A 16,868-nucleotide genomic window follows, 5' to 3' on the forward strand; every position below is an offset into this window, starting at 1 on the left:
GGTGGCCAGAGCACTCAGAATGCGTTGGAGGAGGGTCAATTCTACTGGTGCACAGTGAGAAAGGACAGTGGTTTTAGAAACTGAGTGCTTTAGAGAATGGGGGAGGTAAACTGGAAGCTGAGAAATGAGAGAGATCTTAAAAGTAGCCACGGTGTTTCTTTTAATTATATTGCTTAGAGTATTTTTCTTGTTAGAATATAAAGAGCTGGAAAGATAGAAGCTGAGATCTGATTAAGGGTCACCTAGACTACAGTATCAAAGAAATGGATTAAAGGCTTTTGAAATTTAATTGACTTTTAAAAGAGAATCTGTTATTGCTTTGTTTCTTACATCATCACCTTGGAAATGAAATACACTTTGAAGAACAAACTGCAATTGGGATAGCACTGTGACAGTGCATCTAAGTCACAGTGAGTTGCCAGAATTTCCAGGTGTCAGAATCATTTGTTTCTGCAAGAAGAGATGGGGATATTATGACAAGATGGTGCAAAGGGACACCCCGTTTTATAGGTGGCTTTAATGCCCAGAGAGTAATTTAATCAGCACATTTTCTGAGTATATCCTGACGTATATAAAATAAAGTTGTATAAACCTGTAGTTTGACAGGATTACTTAATTCACTCAATTCTTGAGCATCAAGTATCTCCTACACTGTGAGGGCGCACTGCGGCCCAGTACCATCCCTACGGCATGTCCCCAACAAACGTTGTCTGATGAATTCCTCTATCCTGTGTTACACACTCTGTGTCTTTGGGTCAGGTTTGTGCGTGCGGTACAGCTGGAGTGTAGAAAAGAACAGCGCTAACAGGAAACTGTTTCACCAACTCACTGAGGGAATCCTTCAGTGCCACGGATAAGGTTAAACTGTACCTACGTGGTTCTCAGACCTTTTTTCTGACAGTCTCCTGGGATGCCGTGTTTCAGGAGTGCAGTTGACTTTTCTGTGATTTAATAGGGGGAGCATGAGTTCAGGCATTCTTTGTTTGAAAAATGTTACAATTGATTTGCATTTTTTTTTCCTACGCATAATGTTGGGTCTGTATGAAATGTTGGGTCTATGATTGCTATTAAAGTAACTTAAGGTCAAACTTATTTGGAAAAACACTTTCATTTTACAAAAGAAAATTTCAAATACGCTTATCTGTCTGTTAAAGACTTTGTCTAGTTTGGCCCAATCTTCTCCTTTTTCTACTGAAATTGGTAATGAAGTCACCTGATTAAAAATGAAATTTAATCCTGTTCTGTCCTTAACATGGCTGCAGTCAGACTGATACAATTTTTGATATTTTCTCTCGATGTTATTTTGAGTGCAGCCATGTACAACTTTCCTTGATTTATTTTAATCTAAGCTGTGTTTATACATCTCCCTCCTGCAGGGCTGCTTTTGTTTTCAGGTAAATCCCCTCATCTCCTTTTTGCCCCAAATAAACAGTGCTATCAGTCTGAATTTATTTGAATCTTAACCGAACAAAAGCCGTGTGTGAGTGGTAATGGGAGAAAAAAGGCAGGCCTAGAGCCTGCATTACCATGGCAACGCTGTTCCCTAGGGTGTAACCACACAGAGATGAATGCTGTGAAATTAAGTTCTGTGTGATAGGTGGGGAGGTACCTTTCCATGCAGCTGAGCATTATGTGCAGCTCTCATGTACAGTACATTTTACTATTTGTAAAATTAATGTTATGCATTCATCTGGTCTTTCTGTTGTTCCTTTCTCCCTCTCTATTCACACTTCAGTTTCTTTCTTCTGTGTAGCTTGGGAAAACCTAGCATTTCAAAACATACAGAATATAGTAACTTCCCCCCAAAAAGGTTCATAAAATGGATGTGATACTGTGAAGTGCAAGTGTATTCTGACTCAAGTCCTGCTGGCCAGTTGTCTCTATAGAATCACATGTTCATTTACTTTGTACTTGCAGTCTAATTGTGTTGCCAACACAAAGACGAGCACAGTGTTTCACAAGAGGACCACTACCAAAGCTGACACATGAGATGCTGGTGCAGGACCAAGTTTTCTCTACAGATGTTTCTGTGTTTACATGTGATTTTTCTACATTGGCCTACATCTGATACAGGTATATGACAAATACCAAAGACAAACCTTTTTTTCTTGATGTTCTAGAGGTGCTCACCTCATGCTGTATCCTGCTTTGGAGCCTGCTGCCATGACACAAGCATTCCTCTCAGATTCAGGAGAAGGGGCACTGCTCCATGTTCTTCTCTCCCACCTCTGTGTGTGCTTCCTGGGACTGAAGGAGATGTCGTGGTTAAGGACTATCAATTCTCAGTAGAGTTTGAAGCAAGTCATAAATTTCTAAGGCCTTAGCAGACCTTGGTTAGAATTGTGTTTTACAATTCTACAGTGCTGGCCAATTGGAAACTTCTGAATTAGTGACTGTGATTTGGAAAGCGCCTGTTAATACCTTCACTAGCCTACTCACTTCTCGAAATAAATCTTTTTAAAGAGTTAAACAGCTCAATTTTCTGCTGCTGCTGCTTTATTTTTCCTCAATACCCCACTCACAAATACATGCAAAGTATAGTCAGAGCTGTTTATAACATGTTGAGTTTGCCAGGTTTACTTAGTTGAAATTTCCTGGAACGCCATGAACTGGTTGTGTAAGTAGAAATTCTGTGGGATATTTTACTAAGTTTTTCAACTCCCTGAGAGGTGACTTTGTGCACTAGAAATGCCAGTCTGGGAGATTTGGACTGGAAGTGCCTTAAAGCTCATGTAGCCCCAAAATGTAGTAGGCTATTTAGATTTTTCTTGGGTCATATTAAAGAAAACAGCCTTTGGTTCAATTGCAGCTAATTAAAAATAGCTAAATTACCATATTTTTACATATTATTTTTGGTAAAGAAAGCAACAGAGTGGAATTAATGCTAACTGCGTTTATGTAATGTCCCAATGAGGATTCCTTCTTTCTACTCCACAGTTACACTAAGAAATGTTCAAGTGCGTTTAGTGTTTAATAATAAACACTGAAAATGCTGCTGAAAGGTAACATCTCAGCCAAAAAAGTAACTAACTCTATTACTGCCAGTTATGTGGAATTATACAAGGATTAATGCATGTTATAACCCAAGTTCAAAAAGCTGGCCTGCTAGTAGATACTTAGAAAGTTATGAAAAGCAGGGGAACGTGGTTTAGATCTGCCGGGCGCAGCTGGGTAAACTGGAGATATACAAATGGAATTTTAAAGACAGCTAAGATACGACTGCATCTGAGCCCTTTCTGCTGGCCAGCGATTTCCTCTGGCAGTGCTTTTCTGAGGTGGCAGACAGAGCTTCATATATTTGAATTTTTGTATTGCACCAGGCTCAATGAAGTTGTTCTTGACATCCGCAAGCATCACGTTAATGCGGCCTGAACTGTAGAAAGAGGAGTGAGTGCAGAAGGTCTAATTAGGAGTTGCTGCATAGCAGCTGTTATGCTGGTACATAGGATACACAGAGATGACACAGGTGACTAATTTTGTACAACATATATTTTACGTGACATGCACAATTGTCTGTCTTGGATATATATCTGATAGATACCATCTGTCTTGGACTGCCACGCTTGCACAGTAAGCTGTCTTCGTGTGACTCAGTCTGATGGATGAATTCCTTGGGCACGCTCCTTATTCCTCCACAAAATTCAACTATGAAAGCACTGGAGTTGTAATTCTGGCTTAACAGAGATTTTCATAGCCCCAGTCCCTTCCTGTAAAAGTATAAATTAATTAAGCTGAGGGGAAGACTCTGGAGCTATCACTTGATAAAACTTGCCTTTTTCATATTTGTGTAGAATTCCTTTGGACAGCCTGTATTTTTAGGTTGTGAACTATAGGATTTGTGTACCAACCAACTGTATGTAACTGTAATGGACGTTTCATTTGATGAAAACATCCATAAGCACATGTCAACTTTGCAGATTTTTTCTTGTAAAGAAAGAAGCTTTTGGCTCTGTTGTTATATCACCAGCTTGGGATTTCTGTGGGCCTCTTAACAACAGAACTGCTGCTTCTAAGGCCAAATTCTGCAGCTGGTGCTCAAATGAAACTGCTGTTATCCAGCGGAATGACCACGTGCCGCTATTCTTGGATGCCTGCTGCAACTGCATTAAAAAGAGCTCTGCCATTATCTTTGTGTCCCACACTGGACAGAGTTTGTTTTTCAGAAAACTGTCATTAGCTAATGAACTGAGCAGGCCTCGGGTGTAATAACTTTGTGAAACAATGTGTAGGAATGTACTTTCTGCAAAAAGTAACGCAGCCACCTTTGCAGCTACTTTAGTGGGAGGAAGCTGGGCAACAGCAAGACATGATCTGGAGGTTGGCAACCCTGCCTGCAGCTGGGGGAGATGATCTTTGAGGTCCCTTCTGACCCAAGCCATTCTACGATTCTGTTTCATAACAGCTAGATGAGTTGTGGGTCCCTGAATTGTTTCTCAAGGTCGTAGCCCTAACTAGTGATGAATTACGAATCGTGGGAAATCAGCTCACAGAAGGCACTTCAATGTTTGCATTCCGCGTTATCAGACAGAACACCTGAAATCATGATTTAAGTGGTAACCATGCACTATATCTAGGTACCTTCCCCTACACAGGAAATGAACACAGTATTCTGAAATGTAAGTGAAGCCATGCCTCTGAATTAAAAAGCATTGGATTGTCTGAATGCGGAAATTAACCACCAGATTGAAAGTGTGCCTCATAAATACTAACTAACTGCATTGTAAGAGCAGAAAGTATATTACAATATCCAGTCAATAAACAGATGCCTTCTTTTTAGCGTGTTACCCTTCTCCACTCCCACTTTCCTCAGGAATGCTTTCAGAAGATAGTCACTTGAATTTTCCTGTAGTGGATTCATTTGTCAAAGACCAGAGCCCTGGAGTTTGCAGCTTGATCCTTGGGTGTGCTTGCGCTAATCTTTATGTGCTGAGCTGCTTTTAGGCTTAAATCCTGCAAGATGTACTTAAAATGGAGCTTCTGCATTGCTAAATAAGCTGTCATTTGTGGAGGAAGAGTGAAGGAGACAATTTAAGTCACAGAACAGGCTAAAAAGGAGAAGGACCCAAGAGCTGGACACAGTTAGTTGATGCTAATCTATTGCTGGCAGTGGGCTTTATAATAAAGAATGTGGCCAGTCATATTAAACTGGCAGTGGGATGCTCTCGTAGGAATCTCTTGAATATTTAAGGCTGATGTGGCAGAGTTGTGTGATTAGAACTTCCCAAGACAATAGGAAGGCCTGTTGAGTATCCCCATGCAATTCTAAAATCTAAGAATAAAATTTACCATACTTAATTACTGCCCAAGCAAAAAAATCTTGAGCTGAACTCTGTATCTGATAAAGTAATTAAGACCTCTACCATGTGCTCATAATTGCTGATATTAGAGGGAAGTAGTTCCAGGTTCTCCTGTGGCGCTGCCTGCCAGGTCTCAGTGCTGCTTGATTCCTTTCCTTCCCTGCGAGGAAGGCTGCCTGGCGCACTCCTGCTAGCAGATCTTGCTAGTTTATTGGCAAAAAGAAATCTCAATATCTTTTGTTGATACTGGTAATGAGATAGCTCTACTTTTTTTTTTTTTTTAAATAAGCTTCAAATGAATTATCTTTCTTTTTTATGGGTTTTTTTCTTAATGCTGATACTTAAAATTTCATTATAGCTGACAGAGCAGTTGGAAACTTTCTATGATCGTCTTTCTAATGTTGTTCTACGGTAATGCTGTTAAACATTCTGAAGGAGCTATGAGTTTATTCACAGTATTCATGAATTAAAATGCAGAATGTTAATGCAGCTCATCATGAAAAAATTAATATAGAGTAGTAACAACATAATCCATTGGGATGCTGTCAGGGTCGGTACCTATGTGCCCGTAGTTCTCAGTGTGTTAGTTATTCACGGTGTATTTATTATTAGACTTTTTAAACTGGAGCTTTATGTAACAGTCCATTGGAATATACAGGGATAGCTCAATTAAATATGAGAGGTTGTAATGGAAAGTGAGAGAAGGAAATACATAAATAATGAAAAATAGTGGAAGTGATATTAAATTTGAATGGGAGAGCTGAAGAAATAAAAGGATACAGCACAGAATGTGGTCAGTGCAAGACGAGCAGTTCAAGTGCAATTACACACGGTGTCATTATAAAAAGACTACCAGAAATGTAAGAGATGTTATTAAACATTTTCTACTTCATTTAGAATTTTTTTTTAATGTAAGACAGTTCAACAAGACAGATGTGTAGAAACTGGAAAGCTGTGCTGCTGAATTCTTAAACGACAAAATTTGAGCTGCAGACTCTATCCCAGCTTTTGATTTCTTGGTCTGATGTGTTGAAAGCTGTCATGGGGAGCTGCTGCTGTGTTCATTTGGTGCTTTGTTTGTTTTTGTCATTTGTTTGCTTTTGCATTAATGCTATAGTTTATGCTTGTGCTGCTGTCGTATTTTCCTTAAAGCTGTGCATGTGTTTGTTTGCACAAAGGGCCATCCAGGCACGCAGAGTTTGGTAATAACAAATAATAACAGCGTTTCGCCTCTTTTGTCCGTACTGGGATGGCAGCACGTGTTCCATTAGCATTCTGATTGCATGGCTCTTGTCAAGATTCCTGCTTTTTTTGCTCCTGGATTCTGAAAGCTCTTGATCAATTGATCTTGGAAACACGCTGAGCTTTTTCCCAGAGCCTTTCAGGCTTGCTGGCAGCAGGTGACATTTTTAAAAGTGAAAGCATTTTTCTCTATTTTCTGGAAAATGCCCTGGAACATCCTACCTAAACCTAGCTAATTTTACAACTCTCCATTTTAGCTGGTGTTTTTTACAGCATTCTTCCTCATTCTGTGGTGATTGCAGCTCTCTAAATGGATTCTGATAGGCAGTGTTATTTTTGGAGGATTCTGGACGGTTTCTGGCTTGTGTTGGATGATGTGTGTAAACAGGACGGTGTGTCATAGAAAGACATTTGTTGTTGCTTGCTGTTTTCAGGAATTCAGATCCAGGTTATTGTTTCTGCAAAGGAGGAATGGCCCCCAGGTGTATGTCAAACTTTGCTGCCTTCCCTTGCTTTGTTTATAATTTAAACTCTCCTTTGTTCCTCAGAAGCCTTACCAATGATACTGACAACACCTGCCGATCCAGTCACTTCAGTATGCTGTTTTGTTCTTCTCTCCTTATTTCCCTCTATTTCCTGCTCCTTTTTCTAATTGAAACTGAAGACTTTAGATTTTTTTTTTCTCCGTAGTACAGTGTATGACAGCTAATTTCATATTGAAACAATTTTCACCAGCCCACAAACTGTTTGAGTACTGAAGTTGATATAGCATCTGAGTAGAGCAGAGGAAAACTTTGAATTCACCGGAGTACTGAAACTAAATAACATATCAGTGTACTTTGATAATTACATGACCTGAAGTTCAGGCTTTGCTGTGTGATTGGTAAGTCGTGACTTACAACAGTGAGAGAATAAATAAGAAGTTGTGGTGAGAGAAACTCACAGCCTCCCCGGCTACACGTGGAATATTTAGCTGCTACACACATCAGTGTATGTTCTGTGCCAGTGAGCGTCTCTCAGGACATGAACAAGCCTTTGCCTTTCTGAGGCTGCTCATTTAGATTCCTTTATATTGTCTGTCTCCTAAGTGTTCTCTCACTGTAACAACATAGTTCAGAGAAGAATTCTCTAAGTTGGTCTTTTGTGTAGCACTCCTTCCTCACTCCTTCACAAACACATCCGTTTTCTTTCTATGTTTGCATATGAATAACAGACTTGTACTATATGAGTCACCTTTTTATTACGTGTTTGTACATTTTAATAGGTTGGATTTTAAAGATGCTTGTAAAAGCACACGCATTCAGTCCGTATGACTACTTTCTTTTCGTGTAATCCCTCATGCTATTGTATTTATAGTACCAATGTAGAAGAAAATACTAGAACAAATACGTTAGGGAAAGATAGTGAATGATGGAAAGCTGCAACTACGACTGTGGAAAGCTAGCAGAAAAGAATGTTAGACCCAGCTTTCAATCTGGATTCGAATGTGACAGTTCCAAATTTAGCATCTGGTGCTTATCTGTGTGGCTGGCAGCAAAGTTTTTACTTCAGGAACACATATCCCAACAATTCAAGTGTTGCTTAGTTTATATATGTGTTAGGAAGGGCCCTTTTCAGCAAAAGACAAGTTTTTGTAATCCTTCTAAGGAGAACTGTGTATTGCTGGTCCTCTGACCTTTATCCTAGCCTACTGGGTTAAGTGTGGTTGTACACCAGCAGCTTACTGGCACTACAGCCCGAGGCTATGAGAACTCCTTGAGCAGTGTTTCTGCTCTGTCATTTTCTCCCACTGATTCTTCAGAGAGTGTTCAGGACGTAAGGAGTGAACAACGCAGTGTCTTGGAAATAGAGAACAGGACTCCAATCTGGGTTCCATTTTCTACTTTCAGTACTGTTTTGTATTTATTACCTAGTCCAGAAACTCTACAGATGAGAACAGCTCTGGAGGTCAGTGCTCTTGAAAAGTCTTTAACTGAGCTCTGCTCATTTCCTTTGATCAAAGTGTATCAGCGCCTGTCTGCACTGGAAGAATAAGCCTGTGGCAGCCAGGAGTGGCACAGCTCTGTGTAAAGGACTGAGGTGATTGTCAGAACTTTAACCAAGTAACAGAATATCTTCAAGAAGCTAATTCCAGCTAGTTTCTTGTGTCCGTTATCAGTTATTTTGAATTCTGAACTGTAAAGGTAGCTTTCAGTATGAACTGCCTGGGAAACCGAAGGGTCTGATTTCAGAGGGCTCCTCTCTGCTTCACTTTTAGGCATCTGGACTTCAACAAAGTGACTTGCAGGTGTCTGTGAGAAGATTTCCATTAGATCACAGTCAGTTTCTTTGCTTGTCCTAGGACATCTTCAGGAAATAACCTCCCGTCTTTCTTTCTTCCCCCACGCTCCCTTCCATGCATTGCTTCAGGTGACAGAATAATACAGCATTAAAGCACTTGGAGATTAGATACCATTTTGAGCACACATTTAAAAGACTAAAATATGAAAATGAATCACAACTCATTGCATTCCTGCAATTAGATAGAAGAGAGCACAGACTGTCTCGGAATACAGAAGGAATGGTGAACATGATGATTTTTCCTCTTTTTTTATTTTTTAAGGAACGATGTGGCAGCAATATGACAGTGATCTTGTGGTCAGATTCTTCTCTCATGTATGCTGCAAGAACTTCCATTGTAAAGGAGATTAATGTCACAAAAAGGCAGTGTCAAACACATTACCTCTTTCTTCACATACATTTTTAAAGGTCAATTTCACCCAGACTTCTGTACTTTTTGTGTAATTATTATTCTGTGCAAACTTCATTTTAATAAAGCACAAATTTGAGGAATAGTTCACACTTTCATTTGAATAAAGCTGATCTTCAATGCAGTTGGAATACCCATTTAAAAACGCAGATATGTTTGGAATACTTAGTCTTCTATTGTTGCAGATTAAATACTAGTTTGATAGATGTCATTTTCTCTACAGTATCTTCAGTGTGCTTTACCTAACAGCTGAGCAAAATGTATTTCTTTTTGTTGGGCTCCCACTTTAAAAGTAATCTATTACTTCTGTGTGTAGATTCAAACCATAGAATGAACTCAGCGTCTAAGTGTTGCTTTAGCAGGCTTAAATCAAAATCAGAAAGGGAAAAGCATCTCCTGGATCAGTCTTTTACATTGTTTTAGGTGCTCTGCAAATGGAAAGGTTGCAAAAACGATGTGTGTGTGTAAATGTTATATCAATTATATATATTCCATGTAAAAGGTAGAAACCTACTTTTATGACTTTCATGCATACACATGAAATGTGGACTAGCCTAGTCTTTTCCTTATATGTGCATATATATACTTTTTAATTTTAAAATGTTGCTTCTCCCATCTCTGTTAAAGCTTCCTGGCCTCCTGAGATTCAAAATAACCTCTTGGTCATGCTTGCTCTTTGTGATTTTATCACGTGGTAGCTGTGTGCGTTAGCAGTAGCTATACTCCTAGCTCCCCGTGAGGATTCACTTCTGCCTCTAGAAACCAACGGCAGCAAACAATTCTGAAAATGCTCTCACTTAGCATAGCTCTGATGGCCAGCGATGACTGGTCAGGATGGATAGAGCTTTTTGCGTCAGTTGATCAGTGTAAAATATTTCCAACTCAGCAGTAACACTGAAGAGTTCATTTAGATTTCAAAGGCTGATATTGAAAGTGGATTTGGGGATACTGTCCATGTTTGTTGTACGTTATATTTGGTTTCAATCCAAAGGGGATGTTAAACCTTGAAAATAACTTCATGTCTCATAGTTCAGACTATATAACATTTTCATTTCCTTTTTCATGTACGCTTCACCCACACCTTTGTTTAGTTTGCAGAAGTTGTTGAAATGGTTGGGGGTTTTTTTTGGTCATTGTTTTCAGTGCCTTATACAGCAATAGCATTTCAAAGTCTGGGGTGATATTGACTGTTTTAGTTACTGAGTTAAAGGAAGACAATCAAATTATTGTCCTGTAAATCCCATCCTGGGTCAGCTACTGAATTTCACATCAGGCAGTACGTTAGTGAGCAAACATGGGGAAGGAAACTGATCCAAACAATAAGTAATTATTACTGTAAAGCAGCTGCTCACCGTGGGTGTGACAGCCCGTTACCTTTCCCCGTGTAAGTTTGCAAACAATTCTCTTATTGGTGCAAAGTTTGCGCTGGGTGACTGCTGTGTTTGCCCCTTCACTACCATTTCTTACAGATACTTCTGAAGAATTTTTCACGTTCTCTTTGATTATTTCTCTTAAGCTGTCCTAGTTCAGCAAGACTACATCTGGATCGGTGGGGCAGGTTGTTAGCACTGCGGTTACCTGGCAGTGGGTTAAGTTCTCTGAATCCTGCAAGGTGAGATGGAGATCAGAAAACCCCACTTCGGATGCTTTGTATCTAAGGAGGTTTATATTTCATTCTTAATTCTGAGAAACTGCATAAATCTATGTTGCTGTTTTTGCAGAGAAGAAACAAAGCTCTGATTTGTAGTGATGGAAAAAGAGCTGAAACACTGAATGAGTTCCCTGGTGGCTTTCTGTCAAAGACATTTTTAAAGGTATTTGAGGACCAAACTGTTCTTTGTGGCTTTTAAAAATCTCTCATGTGGAAACAAAGGTGGTTTAGAAAGGCTTTTCAATAGGAAAGTCTTTGGTAAGACTTCATACTGTTTTCACAGTTTCAGGACAAACATTTCTAATCTAGTAGCTACTTGCTTACAAACAAGTCATGCTTTCTGAAACACGTTCTCAGTAATACAGAAGCCATAATGAATGTTTGGATAGCTGATGTAGATGTCTGAACAGGATGAGTTGTGAGCGGTGTATTCGGAAGGAGATGCCTAACAGGCAGTAGTGCTTTAGTTCCTTGTTGACTTTTACATAAATAGTAATGTATTAAATTTTCCAGTCAGCAACTTCACTTTTATTGCAAACTGGATTTGATGACATTTCCTGATTAGTTCATTCCTAACTTCTACGCCCTGTTGGCTCAGGGTTACCATTATGTTTTGTTGACATACGCATGTGAATGGTGCTACAGGTTATCTATCTGAAAGTACTGGTTAGTCCTCATAGCTAATACCATGAGTAACTGAAATGTGCACAGGAACAAGGACTGATCTTGGGCCTGCCATTCCCTTTTGTCATTAAAAATCAGTTTTGTTGTTTATGTTGAGTGTCATGTAAAGGGTTCCTGTGAGCTTGGAAGCTCACTACGCCTGTTACCATGCTGACACGTTGTAAAAGACAATCCTTGCTGCAAGAAAGCACAGAACCTTTGAGGGTAGGATCAGTGATAGTGAGTTGTTTTTCTTGTATTTGTGAAATATTCACTTCTACAGAAAAATAAGTCATAACTATTTTAGCATTATCAAATTTGATGTTTCCTTCCCATGTTTTTGGGACTGCATTTATTTTCAGTAATCATGTTCTGCCGCAGATCTGGGGGAAGCGATGCTGTGTTCATACCTCTGCTGCCTGTTAGAGCTAGCTTAATTTTCTGATTGCAGAGCTTACGTTCCTAACACGAGCTTCATTTGACAATTGTGCTTTTCATTGATTGAAACTACATTAATAACCCTAAAACTTGAGCAATAACTGCACAACATTTAAAAAAAAAAAAAAAGAAAAAACAGTGATTTTTCTGTACCATGTGGCATCAGTTCACAGTACTGGGTGTCCTCTGCAAGGAATGTAAGACTAGAAGGGACCATCTGGGTTATCAAATACAAAGCATCAGATAGAGAAGCAGAGCTGCTGCACAAGGTCCCATGGAACATCTTTTCATGTACCGTTGCTCACCAAACACAAAGATGTAACAAAAATACTTTTAATTAAGAAGAAAATGAAGTGACCGAAATTCCATAGAAATGGTGAGGAAAAAAAAGAAAGCAGTTCCAAGATTTAGAATGCCGAGACTTAATACCAGCTCCATTTCTTAAGGCCAAAACAAGCCCCACGTGTGGCACTCAGACGGCGCGTGCTCCTTCCACGAGGCTGGGAGGGGTCGATGGGCTGAAGAACTGCTGAACACACAGCGCTCCGAGCTACAGCAACATTTCACTGCACCTCATCAATTACCTTCAACAGGGATGACAGTGACAGAAGGATAGTCTAGGAACAACTGTACGTGGTGAGCGACATTCAGGTAATTTGGGAAAAGCGGCATCTCTTGTTCTGAGACAAACACGATGTGTTCCCATAACAGCATGCAGGTAGCACCCATTAGAGTGGCGTGGGAGCTGGTTTAGTAGGAGCAGGTTTCCAGGGCCATAAGGGGTGCAGTCAGTTGTTTCCTTCCTTAATGTGTTGATAAGAGTCCGATTTTTGTTTCTGTGGTAGTATATCTTTTTTTCCACACTGGGGAGAAAATGAACAGATAAATATATGCTACACGTATTTGGAGTTTCTTCATCCACAGGGATGCACACTATATTGAATTCATCCCCAGAAGATATTTACTCAGGAGGGAGTTTCATCTGCCACTGCTCCTTTTTCCCTTGGCATCTCCACACGCAGAAGATATATTCCTGATGGTTTATTTGATTTTATATTATCTGTGATTATTTTTAATTACTTTCTGCTGTTTTTAGGACGATTTTATATCATAAAGTAAAAATACTTTCCCGCTGTCTGAATGCAAAGAATCATTCACTGGAACATTTAATACAACGGAGAAGGATAGACTGGTGATATTAAAATGCACACCTGTGCAAAAATAACACCGCCAGTTCTTTTCTACAGCTATTATCTGTACAATTATAAAATAGCTTAATAGTTTTACTAGTCAAAGTTAATATATGCAAGTACATAAATGAAAGTTCATGCACACCTACACACTTATCACTTCATATAGATGAAGTCTTAGGTGAGGAAAGTCATGAGCATGGTTAGCATGGTACAGAAGAAGTTCCCTCTTGAAGACAAGTTTTGCAGTGCTCCAGATCGTTCCTTGACAAGCATCCCAGCTCCTGTCCTGAGTCCCCTCGGAGTCATTAGTGCCTGGCATGAGTGTCATGGTCTGCCCCTGTGCAAAACGGCTGGATGGATTCTGTCTTTGGAGTTACACAGCTCCCTCTTGCTCAAACATGAGCTGCTCGTGGAAATACGTGGATAAAATCTGCACTGTGAGAGTTAAGTAGCGGAAGGAAAGACTCGAAAACATGGCTGCTGATCTGTTGGCTAGCACTGTGTATTCCCAGTGAGGATGTCTGATCTACTGAGCTGTTACAAGCCGTCTGTGCTTGAGTAATGGAACATTTAGAATTCAAGATAGGCTGTTTATCATAAATGAATTCTTAAAATGAATATACTTAAGTGTTAAGTACACAGATTCCTTGCATTCATTCCATAGATTATTCAGCTAGCTTTGGTTTGCTTTCAAATAATCTAAGTGTTATCTTCAAAAGGTTTGCAGTGATACTCACAGGAGAAAGTTGGAGAGGAGAGGAAGGTATGTGCCTAAGAAAGACCTGTTTATTTACTTGCAGCTGGTAACTGTTACAGTCGTCTCCAAATTTTATGCAGCTGTATCTCAGGTGAAGCTTTCTTAATAGCCTGCCTGGATGGGTGGTTGGTTATTTGTTTTGGTTCTCAGATCTTTGGAGCTGATGCTATGCACTCTGTTTTTAATTCTTCGAGGACTCCAGTGGGAGACTTCACAGTGAATGCATTATATTAATGAAAATATATTAATGCCGAATGCTTCCAAATGGATGTTTGGGCTCTATGCACATGTATGTTGTAAAAAAAGATATATATTTTAGTGGGTGGCTAAATTAATGTAAAATTAAGCAAGTAGTAGCATACAAGTGTAATGCTGAATAGTTAGGGCTGCTATTGGTACGAGCTTTCTCCGTGAACCAAGTATAGCACACACTTCACATATTCTGCATGTGAACTGACGCAGTGATTCTGAACTTAGAATCAACAAGCTGAGAGTGAATTACTCATTATATACGAGCATTGTGTTCTTTCCCAGTGAATTTAATCAGTAACACCATATGCAATTAATGTGAACAAATCTAAGCGGGATACCACAGGAACAAGCATATATTCATAACAATCAGGCAACGCCTATATTAACTGTTCAGATTAAAACTGTAACTTGAATTAAAATTCAAGTGAGGCCCATTTGTCTTTAACCAGTTTCTTAGAAACAGTCACTGCTGAAGTACGTACTGAGCTGTTTCATTAACCTTTAAAAGAATGCCTCTAAGTGTTGCTCCGTGGCTGAGCTGTTAACACGCTAGTCATGCTGATGACCGTTCACAAAAGCTGAATTACCAGCTGCTTGGCGCTGATCTGCAGATACAGAGTGCTATTTGAGAGCTGAGTGTTGTTCTCCAATCACAACTGAATGTATTTATTTGAGTGATAATACAACAAACATTAATTATGTTGATGAAAATGCGTCAGTTTTTAATGTAATAGGTCTGGAATATAACTTATATATAATAATGGCAAATCTTATATGATGAATAGTAGTTTGTTCATCAAAGACACCAAGATAGATGGTTACTGCTTTCCTGAAAGCCGACTGTGTGAATGGGTGGGACGCGGGGCCAGAGATTAAGTGATCTCAGCAAGGGAAGTTGTTTGAGTAGCATTTCACAACTGATGATTACCACAAATAATAAAATTCTTGCCTATTTTCGGGGGGCAGCTTGTCTCCTGACATGCCGACTGGCTGGGGGTTTCCTAGCTCGTGGCGCTTCTCATCAGTGAGGTGCCTCCCTAACAAGCTGTGCCCAAGTTCAAGACCTAACGCAGTGCAGAACTCAAGCGGAAAAGACAGCCTGGAACGGGAAGCTGGACAGGGAGTGAGGAGTGCGCACAGAGAGCCTAGAGCTCGTGTATGGGCTGGTGACTGGTGCAAGAACAGGAGTGCTGCTCACTGTTTCTGCCCCAGCTCCTGCTGCTGCTCAGCAGTTTCTGCATCACCCTGGCTCAGCTGCTCGCACTGAGCGGTGGCGTGGAGGCAGAGGCAGGGCTGGATTTACCTTTGAACCATACTTGATACAGAGAAGTCAGAAACAGTGAAGCAAGTCTAGAAGGTTGTGAGTTGATGCTTTGTCCTGTATTGGCTGCTTTGGTCCTTTCTCAGGTCATGAAGTTTTTCCTACAGATGCATCCAAAAAATGTAATGAAAGTTATTTAGAATTTCAGCATTAGAATATTGTGCAGGTCGTCCTTCAGTCCTGGCCTGACAGTTCATTCAGTTCTTCATTCTGCCATTACCACGGCCTCTGAGATGAAAGTTGGTGACAAGATTCTCTGATTCATTGCTCTAATATTGCTCTTCATTTTAGCATGTTTTGAAGGTAGTGCTTTTAATCTAGGAGGAGGTAGAAGTGCTACCTTAAAAGCCCCAGTATGCTGAATAACTAGAAGTGGATAGAAAAACAGGTGTATTAGCAGCACTCACGTACCTGCCTGCGTGAAAGGAAAACCGTGGAAAAAAGAGAGGGTGAGGTGAAACACCCTGTACGATTCATGTTTCCTACTGTGGAAATGGCAGTCTTTTGTTGATGATTATGTTTTTGGGAATTCCTGTGATGTAACGGTAACAATAGATACACTCCCTGAAATAAGAAATAGGAGCGATTAAAAGAACTTTTCTGAGGAAAAGGAAGTTATGGTTAGAGATCACAGGGAGGGAGGCAGGGCAACTAATAGGCCCAGCAGGTGGTGAATCTGCAAACCCGGGGCTAACAGATTTGTATCAGAAAGTGAAGTCACATCTTCCATTCTGGTTTCTTTAAATATTTGATGCGAACATTACCTAGCTTATCTATTCATAAATAAGACTTTTTTTCATTGAATTAAGTCTGCCCTGGCTGCACCGTGTGAAACTGAACTTACAACAGTTAAACCTCATCAGCCTGCAGCCTCTTCATATGAAGCACAATATCCAATAATCCTCCTCAACTGTTTTCCCTGCGGTTGCCAGAGCTACAGCTGATGAATGTTCTCGCATGTTGTACTTCCTGTGAAGTCTCAAGTGTGTTGCTTCAGACAGAGAGCAGCTCTTTCATAGGTAACTGGAGAGAGACCGAGCGTATTCACAGTACGAACACGTTTTGTTTTTAATATCCGTGTATGCTGATGACAGTGCTAATTTGATTGGGAGAGTTTGACCACTGACTGCCTGTCTGGGGAACTTGCTGCGGTCCTATACTTCAAAAATCCAGAGGAGTAAGGATTGAGTCATTTGCCTCAAAGCTTCCTTGTGTTTGAGACTGCAGGTGTTATGTACGAGCTGTCTTAATTGAATTCTGTTTAACTTCTCTGCATGCTGCCCTGTTAGCCTTTTCACTGTTGTT

General features: G+C 40.0%; 1 protein-coding gene and 1 long non-coding RNA gene across 10 annotated transcripts in view; one reads left to right on the forward strand and one right to left on the reverse strand.

Moving 5' to 3' along the window:
- SMPD3 (sphingomyelin phosphodiesterase 3) overlaps window positions 1–16,868 on the forward strand; it is a 112,416-nt gene that overhangs the window by 43,279 nt on the left and 52,269 nt on the right. Inside the window, exon 1 of one of the 9 annotated variants that reach the window (XM_021408979.1) lies at window positions 10,698–10,950. The exons of 4 other annotated variants lie outside the window; for them this stretch is intronic. The gene's annotated coding sequence lies outside the window, so the exon portion shown is untranslated. Of the gene's footprint in view, window positions 1–10,697; window positions 10,951–12,432; window positions 12,692–16,507; window positions 16,613–16,868 lie in introns of those variants that run through there. 4 more of the 9 variants (XM_021408981.1, XM_021408986.1, XM_021408985.1 and 1 more) reach the window with 4 other exon arrangements.
- LOC110404573 overlaps window positions 1–16,868 on the reverse strand; it is a 74,169-nt gene that overhangs the window by 13,705 nt on the left and 43,596 nt on the right. Inside the window, exon 2 of the long non-coding RNA XR_002442323.1 lies at window positions 2,131–2,247. This is a non-coding gene — a long non-coding RNA (uncharacterized LOC110404573). The remainder of the gene's footprint in view (window positions 1–2,130; window positions 2,248–16,868) is intronic.

The sequence above is a fragment of the Numida meleagris genome, chromosome 10 (genome assembly GCF_002078875.1).
Source record: "Numida meleagris isolate 19003 breed g44 Domestic line chromosome 10, NumMel1.0, whole genome shotgun sequence".
NCBI lineage: Eukaryota > Metazoa > Chordata > Aves > Galliformes > Numididae > Numida > Numida meleagris.